Source organism: Paroedura picta, chromosome 1 (genome assembly GCF_049243985.1).
Source record: "Paroedura picta isolate Pp20150507F chromosome 1, Ppicta_v3.0, whole genome shotgun sequence".
NCBI lineage: Eukaryota > Metazoa > Chordata > Lepidosauria > Squamata > Gekkonidae > Paroedura > Paroedura picta.
Window position 1 is genome coordinate 158,537,495 of NC_135369.1, and position 7,314 is coordinate 158,544,808.

Sequence of the window (7,314 nt, forward strand, 5' to 3'; positions counted from 1 at the left end):
TGCTTCAGACTTTCGAGTAGTGATCTGCACTACAGACTCTCTGCTGCCCTTGTCTGCTTCGGGTTCGGCGCTGACTTTTGTCTTCTGTTTATGGACTTTGTGTATTCATAGAATCATAGAGTTGGAAGGGACCTCCAGGGTCATCTAGTCCAAAGCTCTGCACCGTGCAGGAACTGACAACTACCTGCCCACCCACAGTGACCCCAATTTCATGCTCAAGTGATCCCTCCACCAAAAATTTCCAGAATCCAGCCTGGCCTTTAGGAAATTCACCTACCATCCCACAGAAGCAATTAGCAATTCTCTGGGTATGCAAGAAAGGGCCACAAGAGACAAACACTGGCACATCATTTCCTGCCCAGACAATCCTGCCTCACAATCTGCCCAAGTTAATAAAATCAGCATTTCTGTCAGATGACTATCTAGCCTCTGCTTAAACACTTCCAAAAAAGGAGAACTCACCACCTCTCAAGGAAGCCTGTTCCACTGAGGAACCACTCTGCCAGGAACTTCTTCCGGGTGTTTAGCCGAAAATTCTTTTGAATTAATTTCAGCCCATAGGTTCTGGTTTGACCTTCTGGGGCAACAGGAAACAGCTCTGCTCCATATGACAGCCGTTCAAGTATCTGAAGATGGTTATCACATCACCTTTTAGTTGTCTTTTCTCTAGACTAAACAGACCAAGCTCCCTCAACATTTCCTCATATGACTTGGTCTTCAAACCCCTCACCATCTTTGTAGCCCTCCTCTGTACACGCTCCAGTTTCTCTACATCTTTCTTCAGTTGTGGTGCCCAAAACTCAACACAGTACTCCAAGTGAGGTCTAACCAGAGCAGAATAAAGCGGTAACATCAGCTTCCATGATCTGGACACTATTTTTTTTAATACAGCCTAAAATTCCACTTGCCTTTTTAGGTACCGAATCACACTGCTGACTCATGTTCAGTGTATGGTCTACTAAGACCCCAAGATCCACAGTAAATGGCAGCAAGCTGAAAACCCGACCTCCCACCCCACCCTCCCACTCAGTACCTCAGGTGTCTGGATGTCTGCTGTGTAAGATAAAGGTAAAGGTATCACCTGTGCAAGCACTGGGTCATGTCTGACCCTTGGGGTGACGCCCTCTAGCGTTTTTATGGCAGACTCAATACGGGGTGGTTTGCCAGTGCCTTCCCCAGTCATTACCGTTTACCCCCCCAACAAGCTGGGTACTCATTTTACCGACCTCGGAAGGATGGAAGGCTGAGAATCTTGAGCCAGCTGCTGGGATTGAACTCCCAGCCTCATGGGCAGATAGCTTCAGGCAGCATTTATGCTGCCTTACCACCCTGTGCCACAAGAGGCTCTTGTCTGCTGTGTAGATGTAGCTAAATATGGAGGGGCCCCTAAATCTTCCTTGCACTGGCCTCAACGAAAAACCTAGAGGAAGAGCTCTGTCTTTCAGGTTCTACGGAATCTAGAAAGTTCCTGTAAGGCCCTCAGCTCTTCCGGGAGCTCATTCCATCAGGTCGGGGGCAGGACCGATCTCTAGTTGAGACAAGGCGAACCTCTCTTGGACTGGGAACCACCACCAAGTTAGTACCCACAGAGCACAAGGCCCTGGCGGGGGGGGGGGCATAAGGTGATAGGCTGTCCCTCAGATATGTGGGTCCTAGACCATGAAGGATCTTAAAGGTTAAAACCAAAACCTTGAACTTGATCTAAGCCACAACTGCTAGCCAATGCAACTGCCTTCACACTGGTTGGATACGGGCCTTCCAAGGTGTTCCAGTGAGGACCCTAGCAGCTGCATTTTGTGCCAGCTACAATTTCCAGGTCAAGGACAAGGGAAAGCCCATGAAGAGCGAGTTACTGAAATCAGTCATGGAGGTGACCATCATGTGGATCACCATGGCTGGGTGTTCCAAGGATGGGTAGAGTACGCTGAGGATCATGCCCAAATTCCTAGCAAAGGGCAAGATGTTTAGCTGCACCCTGGCCGGGGTGGGCTGGTGTGCCTCCTGATCTGCTCCCTTCCTCCCTAGCCACAGGACCTCTTTCTTGCAGGGGCTGAGTCTCAGGCAACGTTGCTCGAGCCATCCAGCTACAGCTTCCAAACATCTGGCAAATGTTTTCTGAGAGGGTCCAGGCAGCTGTCCATTAGGAGCTAGAGCTGGGTGTCTCCAAGTAACACAGATCAGATCCCCTGGAGAAAATGGATGCTGTGGAGTATAGACTCCATAGCATTATACTCCACTAAGTTCCTTCCTCATTCCATACCTTGCCCACTTCCAGCTCCACCCCAAAATCTCCAGGTTTTTCCCAACCCAACACTGGCAACCTTAACAATAGCAGGCCACCACATCTTTCTGTAAGGGATTTTTTTTTCTGACAGTGGGCTGTTTATTTTAAGATCTTGCTCTGTTCTTAGTTGTTTCAGCTGATGCATGAGGTATGTATACAGTTTTACACTTAACTGCTGCTTAATTAATCAAGATGAAGTAATAAATTTGATTTTTTTAAAAGTATTCTGTGGATCACCACAGGCATGTGTTTTGGGGAGACAGTATGCAGGTATCTTAAATAAACAGTAGTAACGGAATAAATAAATAACATTACTTTAGATTCAGAGCCCTGATATTAGTCCAATTGGAAAATTCGCTGAATTACCAAGCATTATTTCATTTTTCTCTTTATATCCTTGTTTTCACCTCCTAGTAACTCACTTTATTAATAGAAGAAAAATTATATGAAGACAGGTTGTTCATGACACTAGATCATTCAGTTAAAGGACTTCACGGCTGCAATAGTCCTCAAAGTAATCTCTTAGACCAGTGGTCCCCAGCCCCCAGTACGGGGACTGGGACTGGTCCGTGGATCAGGCGGTAACGGGCCGCAGCTCCTCCTCATCCTCTTCCCTGGTTGCTGCCTCGGGGGCTGCCCTGCCACTCTGCCACCAGCTCACCTTTGGAGCTTTCCAGTGGCCGCCATGGCTGGGGCTCTCCCTTGGTGTGGCACTGCACAGCTGCTGATGGCAGAGCCCCACAGCAGGCGGCGAGAAGTCAGGGACACCGGTGGGAAAGCAAGCGGAGCATTAGTAAAATTGTCAAGCGTTGACCGGTCCCCAGCGATAAAAAGGTTTGGGACTACTGTCTTAGACCATTTATGCACTGGGTACTTCATGGCCCCAGCTTCCATGCAGGAGCACAAATGGAGGGCAGATGAGGTGCACTGGGCCAAATGCTTCCTCATGTGGGTGCAGGAAGAGGTGGGGCAACCTGCCACAACTAAAACTCCAGCCTGCAGCCCGCCACGAAACCTCCAGTGTGTAAACGGTCTTAAGCATGTAACAAGCCAATGTGGTTTCTTTCTCCACTATCCTGTTTAAGGCTGAAACCCAAACACCACTTTGCTAGGAGTGAGACCCACTGAATAAAATGGGACCTCTATTTTGCACTGCTCCCAAAGTCATCCTACAAAAAGTGTAGTATCAGAAATATTTTTCTTGGATCGAGACTTCAAAGCAGGCCAGAATCTAGCTCATTTTAGAATAAGCAGATACAATTATGAACATTTGTAAAAGACCCTAAAAGGCTCAAGAAACATCTATCACTGATCTCTTCAAATCTGATATAGACATTTTAAGCACATAGCTCTTAAGTCAACAATTTTAGAGTAGTCACCTGTTTAAGTTCTTTTGTTACTCTCTCCTGGCTGCCAATGCCGAACCAAGCTAGTCCTTTTTCAGGGTGATCATTTGACCCATCCTCGCACACTTCCCTTTTTTACACGGTTTCCTCCGTTGCCTACAATCCTTCTTGCCTATTAAACTCCATTTTCTGCTATTTTTTCCTTTCCCATTTCCACTTTCCAAGATGATCTTTCCCTGATCTTTTTGTTTCCGTTTCACTTCTCATTCTGTATTTGTCAAGTCTCCCTTTTACCTTTCCCTTCTCCTTTGTCCTTTGTCTCCTTCTCCCATACTCCTGTGTGTCATTTTCTTCTCGCTTCACTAGTTCTGTCCCTGACAAAAGCGTCAGGTGGAATGAGCAGGAACAGAGTACAACGTGATATGGAAAGTATCCACGTCTTAAGAGTTAAGGAATCCTCCAAGTCCACTTTTTGTAAAAATTTCAGAGCAGTTTATAAAAAAAAACATAGATCTGAACACTGTGGCAACCAGCAGACCCTACGGCCAACATCTGAATTAGTCTATCACCTCCCAGAGTAAGGTGTAAGCAAAACATTTTGCTTCACACAAAAGGAATCGATGCCATCTCTGCAACTGAGCAGGATTGGCCATTTCTGTCACCCTCGCAACATCCAGCAAATTTTAGTCATGTGGTTAGAAAAAAAGATAGCTGTTCACAAGATGTGTTGATAAGGAACAGAAACAATGAAATACTGTGGGTATCTCCTCTGTATGCTGGAGAGGCAGCAGACAACTGCCACTCATTCCCTTAAGGCAGGGATAGTCAACCTGTGGTCCTCCAGATGTGCATGGACTACAATTCCCATGAGCCCCTGCCGGCAGGGGCTCATGGGACTTGTAGTCCATGCACATCTGGAGGACCACAGGTTGACTACCCCCGCCTTAAGGGAATACTTCAAGAAACTGATTCATTCCCCAGCCCTTGTCTTACTCCTGTTAAGGCCTCGTGCTACCTGTGTGCATGTGTCATACCAATGAAACTTTTATTGCAAGGTGATAACTTCATTATGGAACTGACCACCAATAAGGTGTTTCAAGGGTTTCAAGAACAGAGTACTCCTGAGAATGCCAACAGCTGACTACCCTAAAATCAAAGACAGGGCTAACAGGAAGAGAATGGGGCTGAGGTGTCTGGCAAAAACTGGATTATCTGGTAATTGAAATGCCTACAGGGATAGATGTACATTTGTATATTTCAGAGATTATCCCAGTTGCAGGGGCTGAGACGGAGTTTACTTCTCACAATATAGCCTTACTGGTTGTCATTAAGGTGCTGAGATTTTCAAAAAAGGGAATGTGCCTCTTTTAGGTCTTGTTCAAAACATGAGTGTTTTCCAGTATCCAAAGTAGAGCTAGAACCGATGGTATGAAAAGCCTGGCAGATGATCTTGGTCTTGATTCCATTACATCTGGACATAAGAAAGACCTCTGACAGTGGGAAACCTGTGGCCGCGTCATAGCCTGAAAGCAACTTGGCCTGAGCCAATTTGAAATTCGCTGCTGAAATAGTGAGAAGATTACCCATTTCTCCAACTTGGTGCCATCTTTGTGTGCATCTATTATTGGAGCTTTATGTGAAGTAACCATATTTTGTATTTACAAATACACCCCCCCCCCAAACACACACACTTTTTATCCTTTAAAAATGTAGTGGATATACTTAGGAGTAGAAATATTATTTAGGTTCCTTAAAAAAAACAAAAATATCAATATTTTACTGACTGAAAATCTGTAAGTGTTCCACTATTCCAGAACATCAAGTGGTGATCATGAGGGAATGCATTCAGCAAAATTCAATGCTGTGATCCAAGCTTGATAGAAAGGATTTAACGGGAAATTTGGTGGCGGTAGAAAGTGCTGTCATGTTTTAGCCAGCTCATGCTGACCCCATAAGATTTTCAAGGCAACAGGTGAACATAGGTGGTTTACCATTGACTGCTGCTGCATAGCAACCCTGGATCTCCTTAGAGATCTCCCACCAGGGCTCTTAGGATGTCTCTTTAGTCGTAACCAGAGATTCCAAGATCTGATGACTGCAGGCTAGCCTGGGCCAGCCAGGTAAGGACAAGGGGGATCCTCAAAACATCATCAACTGACTTATCCGAAATCAATTCAACCCTACATTGTCCACACACAACAAACATTGGTCTCACTGAAATTACAAACCTCTGTTTGCATTGAATCACTAATACCATACACACAGCTGAAAATGTGCAGATTAGAAGCATATAAAATCCTGGCTCCCCGAAATGCACCCAATCATTATACAGTTTACAGAAAATAAAAGCTGGGGGTGGGATTTAAGATTCCAGATACATGCACCCACAAACAGTGTATAATAAGAATAGGATTCAAGCATCAGAGAAATAAGGAAGTTAGATGTGATAGTAGGTGCCCCATTGAGGTGCTCTTGTCTCTTCTTGCGGAAGAGAGTTAAAGTCGCCAAGTTAACAGTGCTCTGCACTCATTGGGCAATTTTTTTCCCCACCAGCAGTTCTCACAACAGACACTGCTAACACTGAGCTGGACTAAAAACCTAATGAATAAACAAAAGAAATAAACATGTTACCTGGTTCAGATTATGAATTCAAGCAACTTGCAAAGCTCAGGATCCAAAACATTGCAACCTTTAAAAAACAGCCATGGCTACCACCAGCTTCTCTGTACGAACATTCAGCATTGACTTTAATTTAAAAACGCTAGGATCTAAACATGCCAAGGTACCTAGGGTAAAAGCAATGAGAAAATCAAGGATACATACACAGAAACAAGACATGGAAACTACAATATCCTCCCCTCTAATTTATCTTTAATAGTATACATTGTGTGTGGTTGGTTTTTAATTGCTTTGATTTTCTTGGTGGTCTAGAAAGCAGGGTATAAATACATATATACATAATAAAGATGGAATAGCAATCTACTATATTAAATTTTAAAACTTTCAGTGAAAACAAAAATTGAGAGCGAGAGAGATATAAATAGCAACGTAAGTGCCCAAAATATGCTCTAAAAGCATATAATGCAACAGTATTCATGAAAGTAAATAGATCTGTGTCTGGTAACTCCTGGGATGAAATCCACCAAGGAGCCTTATCTACATCATCATGAGTTCCATGGAGAAAATGTGGAATATAAGTGTAATAAAATGATAACTTGCCAATCAGGAAAACCAAGAACTATGATTAACTCTAGACCCACAGTCTTCCAAAAGTCAAAGTCAATGGGAGAAATATGTTCTCAGTCTTTGGGCCCTATTGACAACTCCATGAGGAGGCAGGACAAAGTGGAAAATGAAATCAAGGGAAATGGGGACTTCTGGGAATAAGTGGGAAATGTTGCTTCCAAAGAGTGACAGCTTGGTGAGCACATGCAAGTCTTTCTACCTCAAGCGTTCTTGGAGTGAGCCTGACCTCAGCAGTCTCTTGGAATGAATAACTCTTACAGGAAAGCCCTGACCTGGATACTGCAATCTCACCAGTTCTCAGAAGTTAAGCAGGGTCGGCCATGGTTCATACTTGGATGGGAGACCACCTAGGAAATCTGGGGGTTGCTACAATGAGGTAGGCAATGGCAAACCACCCCTGTTCATCTCATGATTAAAATCCTACAGGGTTACCATACA

The 7,314-nt window shown here is 44.5% G+C and overlaps 1 pseudogene; it reads left to right on the forward strand.

Moving 5' to 3' along the window:
* The first annotated feature begins 4,633 nt into the window (after positions 1-4,633).
* LOC143823605 (iron-sulfur cluster transfer protein NUBPL pseudogene) lies at positions 4,634-6,554 on the forward strand (annotated as a pseudogene).
* Positions 6,555-7,314: the final 760 nt, after the last annotated feature.